The sequence below is a fragment of the Callorhinus ursinus genome, unplaced genomic scaffold (genome assembly GCF_003265705.2).
Source record: "Callorhinus ursinus isolate GAN/ISIS: 27379988/994484 unplaced genomic scaffold, GSC_fseal_2.0 scaffold64, whole genome shotgun sequence".
Classification (NCBI taxonomy): Eukaryota; Metazoa; Chordata; class Mammalia; order Carnivora; family Otariidae; genus Callorhinus; species Callorhinus ursinus.
The window spans coordinates 645,888-663,911 of NW_027397126.1; positions in this window are offsets into that span (position 1 = coordinate 645,888).

The window sequence follows — 18,024 nt, forward strand, 5'->3', positions numbered from 1 at the left end:
GTGTTGTCTCACTTTGGTAAGAACACTTGGGGAAAATACCTACTCTCTCTTTGCATTTGGGGCCTTAAAAAAAAACCCAAAAAACTAAAGGTCAGATTAGCAACCTAAAAATGAAACTAGAATGGAGGCGAGGCAAGGAGTGGTGTAACATTTGAGTCCCTGCTGAGAGGAGGCCGATGGAGTTATCCAAGCACCCGGATGTGAAATGTTCGCCCTCCGTGTTACCAACAGGATTAACCCCTCTGCAAATAAACTCTTGGAAAGAAACCTGGGCTCAGCTTTCGCAGACACTTTGAGTTTTCATTTATTCCTTTGCGTTCTACTCAAGTTTCTCCTTTGCAAGGAAGAGAAACCCATCAAGCTAGTTCGGATAAAGGATGGGCGGGGGAATTGAATTAATTCAGAAAGCTTTACTGAGCATCCACTGTGTGCCAGGTTCTGCGCTAGGAGGCCCTGATAAGCAGTGACTAAGATGGACACAGCCCCTGCCCTCCGAGAGTGTACCATCTAGCAGAAAAAACAAGCACCAAACTCAGAATTACACACTTTATCAAGGAACCGTAAGCGCGATGTGCCCTCTAAGGGAAAGGAACCAGAGACTGTGAGATCCCATAGGATCCCCACCTAGTGGGACTGGAGGAAGGGTCAAAGAAAGCTCCCCTAAAGAAGTGACATTTATCTCTTCATAATGTATATACATGTTGAATCATTATGGTGTACACCTAAAACTAACATAATATTGCATGGTGACTGCACTTCAATTTAAAAAAAAAGTGATATTTGAAAACACTTAGGAATTTGCTTTTAGCTGGGATAAAGGTGGCACATCTGGTCCAAAATCAGGATGAAAATTGAAAAAATTAAAACTCAGAAACAAGGTAGAAAAACAATCTTCCAAATCTATTTTATTTTATTTTTTGTAAGATTTTATTTATTTATTTAACAGAGAGAGAGAGGGAGAGTGAGCGCACAAGCAGGGGGGAGGGGCAGAGGGAGAGGGAGAGGGAGAAGCAGGCTCCCACCAGAGCAGGGAGGCCGATGTGGGGCTGGAGCCCGATGTGGGGCTCGATCCCAGGACCCGGAGATCATGACCTGAGCCGAAGGTAGACGCTTAACCAACTGAGCCACCTAGGTGCCCCCACCCCACTTTTTAAAGATTTTATTTAGGGACACCTGGGCAGAGGGAGAAGCAGCTCCCCACCCTCTTGATCAAGGAACTGGATGCGCAACTCCAACCCAGGACCCCAGGATCATGACCTGAGCCGAAGGCAGACGCGTCACCGACTGAGCCACCCAGGTGTCCCTAAATAAAATCTTTAAAAAGTGGGGTGAGGGGCACCTAGGTGGCTCAGTTGGTTAAGCGTCTGCCTTCGGCTCAGGTCATGATCCCGGAGTCCTGGGATCGAGCCCCACATCAGGCTCCCTGCTCTGCTGGGAGCCTGCTTCTCCCTCTCCCTCTGCCCTTTCCCCCTGCTTGTGCGCTCTCTCTCTCTCTCTCTCTCTCTCTCTGACGAATAAATAAATAAACAAATACAAATAAATAAATAAATTAATAATAATAAATAAATAAATAAAATCTAACCTATTTTATACTTGCAGGATCCTCCAATCAGAACGCTCAGTTATGTTCCCAGATCTTCCATTCACCCAGGGCATTACTGTTTGGCTATTCCTGACAAAATGCCATCTACTATGGCATTTCAAATGTGTGCATCTACAGGGCTATACCCAGCCAGCACCCCAGAAAGGAATTTTCATTGGTGAATGGATGGTCTTAGTCATGAGAATGATAGGACCCAAAGGCTGTGGGAGTGCTGACGGTTTAAACAGGACATTATTGGATTTTAAAATTTTGACTCTCTGGCTTCACCAACGACTGTCTTAGTCTGTTCAGGTTGCTTTAACAGAATACCCTACATTGCAGAACAGAAATGTATTTCTCATGGTTCTGGAGACTGGGAAGTCCAAAATCAAGGCACTAGCAGATTCAGTGTCTGGTGAGAGCCCTTGTCCTGGTTTATAGATGGCCTTGTGTTGCTGGGTCCTCACATGGTGGAAGGGGCAAGGGAGCTCTCTGGGGTCCCTTTCAGAAGGGCACTGACCCCATCCATGAGGACTCCACCTCGTGACCTCATCATCTCTCAAAGGCTTCATTTCGTAAGACCGCCATCTTTGGGAGTGTGGTTTCAACATATAAATTTGGTGGGGGGGGACACACTCAGTCTATTTCAACAGTGATTTATTTTCCCAGTGCTGTAAAGTTAATAACACCGTTGACTTGAGTTTCATTACTTCACATAGCAGGTATCATGTGCTTTTGAGAGTGCTGCTGTGTTTCCATAGTTACTTCCCATCTGAGAAGTTGGAGAGGAGGCATTGGCACTGACGCCTACCCATGATGGCCTCATCAAACTTGCCTCTGACTAAGAACGAGTAAGAGCAACCACCTAAAGGTGCCTGAATACATCGGCAAACACTGAGTCACTGGACAGGATCCTATCTGTACCACTCTTACCAACATCTCTCTGTCAACCCCCCCCCCCCACCGCCGCAAGATAACTGCTGGGTAGAGAAGAGGGCCTCTTCTCTTCCCCCAGCTAGTTCTCTCTTCAAGGCATATGGCTCTTGTGGTGTAGACAACACAGTTGTCTAGCCTAGGAAAGCCAACTGACCCAAGGTTTGTGCGAACCTCAGCACTTTCCATTTTGCAGAAACTTTTTTCAGTTACATTTGCATAAAAGAGCCTTTCCTCTTTACATTTCACTTTGAATTCTACCTTTGGCTGAACCCAAATATCAGAGTGAAACTCAGTCAAAACCACAGTGTAGACCCCAAAGAAGTAAAGGTTTACTTGAAACCTGAAGATTTTCTCAAAAGTTGTTGGGAGGGTACAGACAGAAAGGACCAGCCTTACTCAGATTTACAATAAGGACTGCAATCTCAAACCATGGGTTCTAAGGCCTTGGCTACCACTAGAGGTAGGTGGTGAAATAATAATGATGATACCACCAATAACAACAACAATCACGACGACTACTAGTAGCACCACTGTGCATTGGGCTTTTACAGGATGCCAGGAGGTGTCATGCTAAGCATTTTTTTTTTTACTCTCACTGGCTCATGCAAACAACCATCTGGGGTAGTTATGATTATGACCCCACCTTACAGATGAGGAAATGAGGCTTACAGAAGTCAACACAAATGGCTCACGTTCTCACAGCCTGTCAGTGTCAGAGCTGGGATTTGAACACACGTTTACCTTGACCGTGACTGTGTTCTAACCCAGACCAGGTAGAGTGGGAAATATTTGAACTCATCCTAAGCTCATTTCCAAAGCAAAGGAGCAGAGTGCCATTATGTCTGGATTCCTATAAAATAATGACAAATATCACACCTCTTATATATACAATTATATATACATATAGGCTCTCTAAAGTTTAGGATGCCGGCGCTCTTGATAATTCTTGTTCTGACTAGACATGAAGTTCACCCTTAGGCAAGTGCTTCTTATTGTGTTAATAAAAATGTGTTTTCTTGGGATGCCTGGGTGGCTCAGTTGGTTAAGCGTCTGCTTTTGGCTCAGGTCATGATCTCAGGGTCCTGGGATCAAGTCCCGCATCGGGCTCCTTGTTCAGCAGGAAGCCTGTTTCTCCCTCTACCTGCTGCTCCCTCTGCTTGTGTTTTCTCTCTCTGACAAATAAATAAAATCTTTTAAAAAATGTGTTTTCTTCCCTGTCTTGAAAGCAAGGAAGGACTAAGAGGAGGCAGCCTGATAGAGGACCTCATGCTTTAGCCAGGTTAAAAAAAGAATCTTGGTTTTCCTTGGGTTGACCACACTGGGCAAAGCCGCTCACTTTGGCAATACTATTTGGGGCTGTTATACGTGGGGACAAGTTCGGATCAGGAAGGTAGGTGAGTAACAATAGCACTAATAAAGAACATATATACAGACCTCAGTTGATGAAGGACTTCATATATGGAGTCTCTCACTTGGTCTCCAGATGTTTTTTGTACCATTTTATGTTGAAATAATTATAAATTCCTAGGAGGTTGCAAAGAAATGCACAGTGAAGTCTGAAGCAGTCTTCCCCTAGCTTCCCCTAATGTTGATATCTGACACAACTCTGGTACAATATCAGTCAAGAAATTGACATTAGTAAAATCCACAGAACTTATTCAAATTCTACCCGTTATACACATATACATGCACTCGAGTGTATGTGCTCGCACTTGGGTGTGTGTGTGTGTGTGTGTGTGTGTGTGTGTGGCTCTGTGCAATCTTGTCACGTGTGAAGATTTGTATTAACCACCACCACAATCAAGATACTCAACTCTACCATCACCACAAACTCTCTTGTTTTACCCCAGAGCCACACCCATCCCCCCCCCCCCAGCCATCCCTGGCAACCACCAGTCTGTTCTCCATCATTATAGTTTTGCCATTCTGAGAATGTTATATAAATGGACTTACACAGTAGGGACTCTTTTGAGATTGGTTTTTTCTCCCTCAGCATGATTCCCTTGAGACTCACTCAAGTTGTTGCATTTATCAGGAGTGCATTCCTTTATATTGCTGAGTAGTATTCCATAGGGTGGATGCCTGCCCCCCTCAGTTTGTTTAACCAGTCACCCATTGAAGGACATTTGGGTACTTTCCAGTTTGGGCTATTACGAATAAAGATGCTATCAACATTTGTGTACAAGTTCTTGCATGAGAATTTAGAACCATGAAGTTGTTTGTGGTATTCCTTTATTTTTCTAATGGCTGTAGCCTCTGCTGTGATATCCTTATTTCATTCTTGATATTGGTGATTTGTATCTTCTCTCTTTTCGCCTTTTCAAACTTGAGTGGTTTATCAATTTTACTGAGTTTTTTTTTTTAAGAACCAGCTCTTTGTTTCATTATTTTTCTCTATTGATTCCGTTTTCAATGTCACTAATTTCTGTTCTTACCACTATTTTTTTCTTCCTTCTGATTTCTTTGTATTTATCTCGTTCTCTTTTCTAGGCTCTTAAGAAGGTTAGATTATTGATTTGAGATTTTTTTCCTTTTCTAATATAAGCATTTAGTGCTATAAATTTCCCATTTTGCACTGCTTCAGATGCATCTCATACAAGTTGATATATTTTCATTTTTATTTAGTTCTCTATATTTTCAAATTTCTTTTGAGACTGCATCTTTGACTCATAGATTATTAAGTGTGTTGCTTAGTTTCCAAGCGTTTGGGGATTTCTCTTTTATCTTTCTGTTATTGCTTTCTAGTTTGATTTTGATCAAAGAACATACTCTGTATTTCCATTTTTTTAAATTTGTTGATTTTTTTTTTTTTAAATGACCCCGGACATGGTTATCTTGGTGAATGTCCCATGAGTGCTTGAAAAAGAATGTGTATTCTGGGATGCCTGGATGGCTCAGTCAGTTGGGTGTCTGCCTTTGGCTCAGGTCACGATCTCAGGGTCCTGGGATTGAGTCCCGCATCGGGCTCCCTGCTCAATGGGGAGCCTGCTTCTCCCTCTGCCTCTGCCCCTCCCCCCCTGCTCGTGCGTGCTCTCTCTCTCTCTCTCTCAAAAAAAGAATCTTAAAAAAATCTTTAGGGTTCCATTTTATTTATTTATAATGCGTTTCAGTAATTTGCTTTGTATAGTTTTCTTAGTGGTTGCTCTGACCATTACCACACACATACATATATTATCACAGATTTCTAATGTTAACATTTTACTACTTTGAGTGAAATATGGAAACCTGAATTCCATTTAGGTCCTTTTACCCTCCCTACTTTTCAGATATAATTGTCTTAAATATTTTCTCTACCTGCATTGAGCTCCAGTCAGATAGTGTTATATTATTTGCTTCAGCCATAAAATATTATTAAATACACTCATGAGATGAAAGATAGTCTATAATGTTTACTTCTATGTTTACCCATTCCATGTTCTTTTTTCCTTTTTGAAGGTTGCTGCCTTCTTCTGTTATCATTTTTTTCCTCTTTAGAGATCTTCCTTCAGCTATTCTGTCATGAAAGTTTGCTAGTGGCAAATTCCCTTAGTTCTCCATAATCTGCGGATGTCTTGATTTCCCCTTCATTCATGAAGGATAGTTTCAATGGATACACAATTTGTGGTTCACAGGTCTTTTCTTTCAGGACTTGAGAACTGTTGTGCCACTTCCTTTTGGTCTCCATGATGTCATATGAGAAACCCACTGTAATTCAAACGGGGTGTTCTCTATAGGATTATCTACAATTTTGTGGTTCTCTTTGGCTGCTTTCAAGACTTTTTCTTTGTCTTCACTTTTCAGAAGTTTGATGATGCTGTGTCCTGGTTTGAATTTGGGGGTGTGGGGGGTTTATCCTAACTGAAGTTTGCTCAGCTTCTTGAATCCATAGGTTTATATCTTTTGTCAATTAGGGGGAGTTTTCATCTATTATTACTGTGAATGGTTTTTTTTTTTTTTTTTTGGTCCCAGTCTCTCTGTTTTCTCTTCTTGGGACTCTTATAATATGGATGTTTTTATGTGTTTCAAGATAATTTGTAAATTCAAGAGAATTTTCAATAGGTTGTTGACGCATTTTTATGGCATCTGCTTTAAAGTCCTTGTCAGATAACGGCAACATATGATTCATCTCAGTATTGGTATCAGTTGATTGTAATTGTTTTTTTCACTCAGATTTTCATTTTCTTGGATTTGGTATATGACAGGTGATTTTTAGGTAATTTTTTATTGTATCCTGTACATTTTGACTATTATGTTAGGACACTCTTGATTTTATTTAAATCTCCCTTTTTATCATGTAGTTGCCCTGCTTAGTTTAGCGTGTAGGTCCCAGTCTATATGTATGGGCTCTCGTGGCAATGAAAAGTTAGTTTTCTGAGCCTTTAGAAGCCATCATCTTGTAGGCATCTGTTCTAGGTTTAGGCTGTCTCTCAAGATTTAGAAACTCCCAAAGGAAACTGATTTTAGTGTTCCAAGCTTCTATGAAGTCCAAGGGGTTTCTGTTCAACTAGAATTTTCCAAGACCATAGAGCTACAGCTCAAAACCCACTGTTCTGCTAATATAGCTGCCAGTATTTTAGTAAATTATGTTAACTACAGAGGATTTTCTCACAATAATTGTGATCTTTTTGTCCACTCTATTTAAAGTTGGTCTATGCTGGAAATTATACCTTCCTAAATGTCATGCATATACCCTTTCCTTACTAACAGATTTCCTTACAGAATTTGCTCTAAAACAGTTTTCCCTCTGTCAGCTTCATGAAATGATGGTAGTTCATTGTATATATTTATTGTAAACAAATACATTTTAACTTCAATTAAGAATTTTCAAGGATATTCTTTCTGATGGACTAAGAAGAGTAATACTATATAACTTTTCTATACTCTCATTTTTAAAAATTATTTTGCTCTCCATCATAAAGAAAGTAGTGGGTGCAATTTTCGATAGGGTAGTCAAGGAATGCCATCTCTAAAGAAGGTAACATTTGAACTGAGATGACACAATGAGAAGGCAGCTATACAAACATCTGGGGGAATGGCCTCTAAGGCAAAGGAAACAGAAGTGCAAAGGCTCTGAGATGGGAACATGCTAAGCGGGTTTGAGGAACAACAAAGAAATCAGTGTGGCTGCAGCAGCATGAGCAAGGGGGCAAGTAATAAGGGATGAGATCAGAGAGAATAAAAGCAGTCAGTCCTAGAAGACCCTATAGACCATCGTCAGGACACTGGATTTAATTCTAAGGGATTTCACTTAGGTGGGTAGCAAGGCATGGAGGGTTTTAAAAAGATTTTGAAAGACATGATCTGACTTACAGTTTAGAATGATCACTCTGGCTGTGATGTAGAGAATGAAGTGGAATGGAGCCAAGAATAAAATCAAGGAGGCCAATGAGGATGCCATTACAGTGGTCCAAGCAAGGATGGCCAGTTTCTCTCAAACATACTTAAACTAGGGGGGTGGGTAATGATGAAGATGATGAGAGGTGGTCAAATTTTGATATACTTTTTAGATGTAGCCCATTGGAATTTTTGAGGGTTTGGATGAAAGGGATGAAGAGAATGTAAAGAATCAAGAATGACTCTTGGGTTTTTGCTTGAATGACTATTGGACTATGGTGCTATTCACTGAGATGGGGAAGGATGTGACAAGGATCAGGTTTGTGAGGATGGGGTAGAAGACAGGGAATCAAGTGTTCTTCTTTGGCCATGTTAAATTTGAGATGTCTATTGTACATCTAAAGAAGTAGTTAAGCAGGAGATAGTATATATGAATGTGGAGCTCAGAGAAGAGGTCTGGACTGAAGATAAAAACTTTGGAGTCATGAATATGCATAGATAATATATAAAGCCATGGGATTGGATGAAATAATTTAGAACGTGTAGGTAGATCTAAGAGTTCAAGGTCAAATTCTAGAACATGCCAACACTTATAGATGGGATTAAAGGGAAAAAACCAGCAACAAAATTGAAGGAAGCAAGTAATTTGGGTAGGAAATTATGGTGTCACTGAAATCAGGAGAAGTAATTATTTCAAAAAAGAAGGAATGTTCAATCATGTTGAATGCTTAAGAGTTCGAATAACATGAGAATAACAAAGTGACTACTGAATTAAGCAATGTAGATGTCATTAATGACTTTGACAAATGTATTTGCAGTGGAGTGGTGGAGATGAAAGCCCAGTTGGACAGTATTGAAGAATGGATGGGTCAACTGATGAATGGATAAACAAAATGTGGCATATCTGTAAAATAGAGTATTATTCAGCCATGAAATATTTATCCATGCTACAACATGGATGAATCTTGAGACATTATGCTAAGTGAAAGAAGCCAGTCACAAGATACCACATATTATATGATTCTATTTATGTGAAATGTCCAGAATAGTTAATTCTACAGAGACAGAAAGTAGATTAGCGGTTGCTTAGGGCTTGGTAGGATGGGAGGAGTATAGAGGGTGATAGCAAAGGGTACAGAAATCTTTCTGAAGATGAAAATGCTCCACCTCTATGAGTATACTAAAAGCCATTGAAATGTACCCTTAAAATGGTGAATTGTATGATATGTGAATTAAATCTTTAATAAAGCTGTTTTTTTATAAAAAAAAAAGAGTGAATGGAAAATGAAAAAGAGAATATAGACTTTTTTTTTTGCAAAAATTCTTTGCAAAAATTTTGCTTTGAGAGGGAACAGCTGGAGGGGCATGTAGAATCAAAAGGGAATTTTTTTTTAAAGATTAGTAATTATTAGAGTATGTTTGTATGTTCATGGCCTTGATGCAGTAGAAAGAGAAATTGGTGATGTTTTAAAGAAGGGATCCCCACAGATATTTCCAACTACCTGCAGGATAGCTCCACCTGGAGGTCCTATTGGCTGTAACTCAAAATTTTATCCCAAATCCATTCAGTGTACTCCACCCCCGCTTGCTATGGTTGTGGCCCACGCCATCAGCATTGCTCACCGGACTCTTGTAAAAGCCTCCTAACCTGGTCTCTCTGTGGCCACTCTTGGTGTTCTCAAATCCATTCCTTACCATGCAGCCAGAGTGATCTTCCTAAACTGTTGATCTGATCTCAATTCCCCTACTTAAAACCCATCAGTGATTCCCCATTGCTCTTACAATACAGTCTGAGCTCCTTAACTTGGCCTATAAGACTCTCCAAGATCTGATCCTAAGTCTATGTCCTCCTCCCTGACCGTTATCACCTTTACACATTAGGCTGCAGTCATAGTGACCTTCTTTCTGTTCCTGGAATTCATCCTCACGTCTTTTCTCACCTCTGAACCTTTGCACATGGATATTCTCTCTTCTCACAACTCATTTCTCACCTCATCACCCTAGTGGCATGCCTTACTTCTACTCATCCTTTAAGACATTTTTTCTACGTTGTCTTCTCTGACCACCTATATTAAATTAGGTCCCCCTTTTTTTATTCCCATAAATCCCTGAGCTCTTGCTCTCACAGCGGGTGGCATACATTTTTGTATCTGTTTATCTCTCTTCCTCACTAAAGTATAAGCTCCAGGAGGACAGAATCTAGGCTTTCCTTGTTCACTGCTTGTGTTACGTTGCTAAGCCTACTGTTACGAAGTACCACAGACTGGGTGGCTTAAACAGCAGAAGTTTATTGTTTCACAGTTCTGGAGACTAGAGGTCAGAGATCATGTGTGGGCAGTGCTGTTCTTCGGAGGGCTGTGAAGGAGAATCTGTTCCAGGCCTCTTGCCTAGCTTCTGGTGGTTTGCTGGCCATCTTTGGCATTCCTTAATTTGCAGATGCATCATAGAGATCTCTGCCTTCATGTTCATATGTGCATCTGTGTCCATGTGTTTCTCTGGAGACTGGGCCCCTAGTCTTCCATCAGATCCTCAGTAATTTGTGGCCCTACAAGTGCTAAGACCCACTAGTTTATAGGGCAAACACTGCTTTGCTATGATATAGGAGCCCATCATATGGCCCCACCTAGCTTTGCTGCCTGACCTTTTACATGTCCAACACCTTGTCTCCAGTCACTCTGAATGAACTGTGGATTCCCTTCATGAGCCATTCTCTTGCTCATCTCTGAGCTTTTGTATATGCTGGTGTCACCTCTGCCTAATCCAGAATCCATTTTAGTTCATCTGGCAGATTCATACTCATCTTTTAAAAAATCAGCTCTGGGATTAGCCCCTCCAGGAGAACTTTGACCTCTCTGGAGAGAGGTAAGTATTTCTCCTTTTGGGTTCCCATGTTCACACCTTCAGTAAAGAATATACCATAGACAAATACGTCTGTGTCTTCCACTGGACGCTGATATCTTGGAGAATGAGGACCAACTCTTACCTCTGAATCCCTACATTAGATGAGTGTCATTTACAGAATAAGCCTTCAAGAATGAATTTTAAAAAAAGAATGACTGCCCTGAGGAAGACAGGTTCCAACTTAAAGAATAAGTTTCTCACTCTAACAATAAAATGTTATTTTTGCCTCTAGACACTGCATGGCCACTCATGATGGATGATACTCTAGAAAGAGGATATGCACAGGTGAGAGGCTGACCTGCATCTGGCCGCCAAGTTCTCGTCCAAGTCTGAGAGTTTCTGATTCCCTGAAAGCTTGACCTTCATCTTTAATTTCCTTCTGACTGGAATGGGGCTTATGAATTGGATGACATGTCACCTTTGAACTGACTGATTAGGCCAGGGTTAGAAAAGGTACTTTCCAGAAGTTCACCATCCCAGGCAGACTCATAGTGCCTGGCTTTGTCTTCTCAGCACCTCTGACTTCCCATCTGAAAACTGACTAATACTTGCTAATTTATGTTCTGAAATCCTTTGATGAAAATGCCATATATGTAAGTATCAAGTAGTGTTATGAATAATAAAAAATGGATGAAGTTTCTATTGCTCACTCCTTGAGTGGCACTATAAAAAATGGATGGCTTTTGCAAAATTACAGGTCATGTCTGCATTGGAGAAAAGAGACTGGTAAAGCATATTCAATCCCTCAATCCTTTGAATTCAACATAGCAATGTATTTGCTTTTCCAAGACTCTCCTGTCTTAGTCCATTCCGGCTGCAGTAACAAATTACCATAGACTGGGTGGCTTTTAAACAACAGAAACTTATTCTTCACAGTCCAGGAGACTGGGAAGTCCAAGATTAAGGCACTGAAAGATTCGGTGTCTGGTGAGAGCCCACTTCCTGCTTCATAAATGGCCATCTCTTGGCTGTGTCCTTCCATGGCTAAAGGGTGAGGGAGCTCTCTGGGGTCTGTGATCAAGACACTGATCCCATTCATGAAGGCTGCATGCTCATGACCTACTCTCCTCCCAAAGGCCCCACCTTTTAATACCATCACATTGAGGGTTAGGATTTCAACATATGCATTTTGAGGGGGTCACACACATTCAGTCTGTAGCATCTCCTGATTATGAAAATGCCATGGAACCTTTCAGTGTCACTGTGGGCTGTGCTCAGCAGACTTCCATCCCAGACAATGGAGCCTCACCGCAGTGCCTATCCAGTGCTCTGTCTACTCAAAGCCGTGCTCCCTTTCTGGGAAACGCTCCTTTCTCCATTTTAGCCATGCATGGGAAGGACTACAGCTATGTTCTTAGAGAACTCTGTTACCTGGGCACAGTGACTGGTATAGATATGGGCACTTGATCCAAGGTAGGCCAATCCTTCCTAGGATCTTTTAATACTTGACATTAGAAAGAGCGAGTAGAAATTCCTCTCTGGCAGAAACTCTGGGAGGTCTGAGCACAGAACTGGCCAGCTGCCATGCATCCGGCTCTGCGGAAGAAATTTTCTGAGAGAATGAAGCTGACACTCAGTGAGGCAAGGATGGGAGTCAGAAAAAGAAAGGGAGAGGAAAAAGGAAAGAGAGAGAATTCAAGTCCTTCATTCCAGTTGTCTCTGCCCTTCCCATGACTTGGTTATGTGAACGAGTAGGTCTTTCTTTTTTGTATAAGCAAAATCCCAGCTGGGGTTAAGTCGCTGGCAAGCACAAGAATCCTGAGTAATATACACATGGAACATGCTATTAGCTCTGGAAATGAGTGAGGAGCCTTAAGCCTCCAAGTACTTTCAGCTCAAGAGAAGGTATTTTCTTTTTTCTTTTTCAAACCACTTTATTGAGGTATGACTCACATATGAAGAGCTATACATTAAATATCAACATATAAAACTTGATGAGTTTGGAGATAAGTATATGCCTGTGAAACGATCATCATAATCTTTTTTTAAGTTTATTTATTTAAGTAATCTCTACCCCCAACGTGGGGCTCAAACTCATGACCTGGAGATCAAGAGTCACATGCTCTTCCAACTGAGCCAGCCAGGCGCCCTTTATAATCTTTGCCATAAACATATCCATCACCTTCAAAGTCTCCTCCTATCCTCTTTGTCATCATCATCATCATCATCATCATCATTATTTTGTGATAAGGACACTTAAATATAAGATCTATCCTCTTCACCAAAATTTCAGTATGCAGTGCAGCATTGTTAACTATAAGCACTGTGCTATACCATAGAGCTCCAGGGCTTATTCATCTTACAACTGACACTTAGTACCCTTTGACTAATAGCTCCCGGTTTCACCACCCCCAGCCCCTGGCAACCAACATTCTACTCTCTGCTTCTATGAGTTTAACTATTTTAGATTCCTCATTTAAGTGAGATCATATAGTGTTTGTCCTTCTGTGTGTCTGGCTTTTTTCACTTTACATAGTGTCTTCCAGGTTCATGAGACAAGACATTTGCTATCCAAGGCACTTTTCTCAAGACTCAAGAACGTCTCCTCCTCCCATGGCAATAACCTGGGCGGGGGGCAGTGTAATAGGAAAGAGAAGGAGCTGACTTGCACATGAAAAGGGCCTTACAGATCACGTGGTCAAGGCTTCATTGTACAAATGGGGAAATGGGGCTCCAGAGAGGGGATGAGATGATGCTCCCAAAGTCACACGGTAAATCAGCAACATAGCCAGAACTAGATTCCAGTCTTCCTCATTTCTTCTAACTCACTGGTTTTCCATCTGAAATTATATAAAGGAAATTGTAGTGCATTTTTGAAAAAACACCAAACTTTGTTTTCTTCACAGAATGTGCATCAACCTCTGATCCCACTTGTTCTATCCTTTCAAGTTAATGACTGTGCAAAATGTCAGGAATTTCAATTTATGTATCTGCTGGAGAGTTATGGCCATGACACTTAAAATTTTAGTTCTGCCAACTACTTTGACTCATATCCAATTCTCAACTTTGGCATGAAAGTCTAATGAAGGATCAGGTCCTTAGTCTGTCTTTTTATTTTTCCTCTTATAAAACTACTGCTCTATCTGGCCTTTAAAAGAACGATGTGACCAGCTTTTATTTTGATAATTGTATCCTCAAGACTTCCACAAACTGATGAAGCTGTCATTGCTGTGGAAGTTTCCTGAAGCCATTAAGAAAGTATAATAGGTATTTTGGAAATGACGAGATTCATGTCATTGTCAGGCCCTTAAATATTTCTTCAGAGGGAAATGTGCACAAGTAAGATATTGCTTGTTATCAATCAGTTCGTTGGCCAATCAATCAATCAGTGAGTGCCTGGTAGGTACCTAACACTGCTCTAGTTGGGGAACAAAACAAGTAAGGCCCCTGAGACACTTAAAATATATTACCGTAGATATGTTTCCCATTTTATTTTTTTAAGATTTATTTATTTATGTTGGGGGGAGGGGGAGAGGGAGAGAGTGTCAATTAGACTCCGTGCTGAGTGCAGAGCTCGACGTGGGGTGGGGCTCTACATAGGGCTCAATCTCATGACCCTGAGATCATGACCTGAGCTGAAACCAAGAGTCGGTCGCCTAACCGACTGCACCACTCAGGCACCCCAATATGTTTTCCATTATAAACATGCAGCAGCTTCTCCATGGTGGTTTACTCTTCTTGCAATAGGAAGCTACATGGTAGACTGGAAAGATCCAAGGCTTTGGAATCAGGCTGTGGTGGAACTGAACGAAGTTTACTAATTGTGCAAACCTGGAGAAGTTACAGCCCATTGCTGCCCCTCACTCTCTTCATCTATAAAGTTATAATAATAAACAATATATGCATTAATAACTATTGATAAATAATAGCGTTTTAATTAATCGCTAATAAGTCACACTGTCAATTAGTACTCAACATCAACATCATTAATTAATGCTAATATTATTAATCAATATTGTTAATAATACTAACATTAATAATTACTATTAACATTGACATTAATTGATATTGATGTTGATATTTGTTATAAGAAATAATTTATTATTCTAGCAATTATACCTACCCTTTAGGGTTGTTCTGATAATGAAATGATATCATTTCCCTGGCATATAGTAGGTGCTCAATAAATGCTAACTAGTATTATGAAGAATGACTGATACATGTTTATGTCCAATTGTTCACGAAAGTGTGACAACTCAGGGAAGCAGGCAAGACAGTGTAGCAATCAAGAGCATGGGCTCCCGAGTCTGACAGAATTGGGGTTCAGTCCCAGCCATAGCACTTGAACTACCTGTGTGACCTTGGACAGACCACCCAACTCCTCAAATCTCAGTGTTCTTGTCTCTGGGATGAGGATAACAGAAGAACAGAATCTACCCCATAGGGTTGTTGGCACAGTTTGATGAGATGCGAGCTGGAGAGAATTGAGCACCGTGCATTCGCTCAAGGATGAGGTTGTCAGCATCTCTGCTGTAGAGACGGTGTGGTCACTTTACAAATCACTGTTATTTAGATACCATTTCCTTTCCAATAATCACAGGTAGAAACAACTGAGTCACTCATTTTCATCTGCTTTTGTCATAAGGGTCTGAAACAGCAGTAAAAAATAGACTTAAGGATACTTTTTAAAAAGCACTTAAAGATTTTCAAGATGATGCATCGAATTTTCAGCAGACTATTATTTTTTTCAGAACGAGAGATCCAGATCTTCAGCAGCAACTCTTCTAGACACTCATGTAAGTAAGTAATCTAATGTTTGGGGGACTTTGAGAGAAGACGCACACTGTGAGTATATAAAAGTGTTTACAATGAAGTGAAATTAGTCCTTTAGGCACTCTGAGATTGTGTACAACTAATATCTCATCACGAAAATCCAACTGCTAATATAGTTCTAAAGGAAAGATAAGGCAGGCCAAAGATTGCACTGTTTCAAACACATCTTGTAAAAAAAAAAAAAGATGAATTTAAACTTTTTCACTGCATTAAAATCTTAATTTCCCTAAAATAAATCCATTTCTGAAATAAAAAAAGAAGATAGCTCTGGATGCAGCGTCAGGGAGGAAGCAGAAGAGGGAAAACAGTCATTGACTATCGGCCCCATTACTCGGTCTCTCTCACCCTCCCAGCAGCCCCATGAGGTGGCTGCTCATGTTATCCCCATTTTGCAGAGGAGAAAACAGGCCCAGCAACATGGCGGAGCTTGTTCTAGAGCACACAGTGAAGCAGTGATCTGAACATGGGTCTATTTAATTCCAAACTGCATATTTACTCCAGACCTGACCCTTGCACTGCCACCTGTGACCTCAGGGCTCTTGAACATGTCATTTTGTTTATCTGTGTCTTGTTGCTTAGGTTGCCTTTAGCTTCATGTAGTAGAGTAACCAACACCAGTTTAAACAATAAATTTAATTTTCTCAAATAATAAAGAACTTTGGAAACAGGTGGTTCTAGAGAAGCGACTGCAGCTCGAGCCCCCAGTTCTCTCTTTCCACTCTGCCATGTTTGGTGGGAAGGCAAAGTCTCCCACTCAGCATTGTACTCAGCAGCTCCAAGCATCACACAAGCACCGGACAACTTCCAGAAGCAGGAAGTGGGTGGAGGGAGGAGACTTTCTACATGCCCCTCTCTCTGATGAGAGAAGAAAGCCTTTTCCAGAAGCCTTCCCTCACCCCTCTGCCAGTGGACATCTCCTTTGTCTCATTGACCAAATTAGGCCACATGACCAGCCATAAACATGGCAAGAGAAAAGGAATCACCATGCTTGGCTTGGACAGTAATGACAGCAGCCGGGGACACCTTCCCTGAGGTCAAGAGCTCTTGGCTTGAAGGCCTGATACAGTCAGGGTTCTGCTGTCAGGGAAGACACGGAGGTGGGAAGGCCAATGAGCAGTATCCAATAGGGTCTGACATGGGCCTCCATTTCCTTTTCAAGCAGTGAGAAAGTTGTTCTGGGCCACCTCTCTCTCTTTTTTTAAATTTTATTTTATTATGTTATGTTAGTGACCATATAATACATCATTAGTTTTTGATGTGGTGATCCATGATTCATTGTTTTCGTATAACACCCAGTGCTCCATGCAGTACGTGCCCTCCTTAATGCCCATCACCGGGCTGACCAATCCCGCCTCCCCCCTCCCCTCTAGAACCCTCAGTTTGTTTCTCAGAGTCCAGAGTCTCTCATGGTTCATCTCTCCCTCCGATTCCCCCCCTTCATTTCTCCCTTCCTTCTCCTAATGTCCTCCCTGCTATTCCTTATGTTCCACAAATAAGTGAAACCATATGATAATTGACTTTCTCTGCTTGACTTATTTCCCTTAGCATCATCTCCTCCAGTCCCATCCATGTGGATGTAAAAGTTGGGTATTCATCCTTTCTGATGGATGGCTGAGTCATATTCCATTGTACATATGGACCACATCTTCTTTATCCATTCGGCTGTTGAAGGGCATCTCGGCTCTTCCCACAGTTTGGCTATTGTGGACATTGCTGCTATGAACACTGGGGTGCATATGGCCCTTCTTTTCACTACATCTGTATCTTTGGGGTAAGTACCCAGGAGTGCAGTTGCTGGGTCACAGGGTAGCTCTATTTTTAAATTTTGGAGGCACCTCCACACTGTTTTCCAAAGTGGCTGTACCAGCTTGCACTCCCATCTGGGCCACCTCTCAATGAGATGGAGGAAAGGGCTCTAGGTGCAGTTAAAAAACAAAACAAAAAAACCCCTCAAACCTGAGACAGATAAAAACACACCTAATGAACACATACAAAGTCCACTCAAGTTCTTTCTCCATCCCTCAAACTACACTGGTTTTTTTTTTAAAGTTTGGTTTTTGTTTTTTTTTTTTTTTTAGATTTTATTTATTTGACAGAGAGAGACAGCGAGAGAGGGAACACAAGCAGGGGGAGTGGGAGAGGGAGAAGCAGGCCTCCCGCCGAGCAGAGAGCCCGATGCAGGGCTCGATCCCAGGACCCTGGGATCATGACCTGAGCCAAAGGCAGATGCTTCACGACTGAGCCACCCAGGCGCCCTTACACTGGTCTTTTATAAGTCCTTTTCCCCATCAAAGCTGCACTTGGCATTCCTTTTAAACTAGTTTGTGAAGATGGTAGTCCTAGGGGTGGGAGGGGGTAGATAGGACCTTGTCCTTCCTTGGCCTCCCTCCTCCCTCCAACCCTAACATCCTAACATCTGATCACCATCAATCTGGGTATAGGACTAGTCCTGTCGAAAGGAAGGAAGGAAGGAAGGAAGGAAGGAAGGAAGGAAGGAAGGAAGGAAGGAAGGAAGGAAG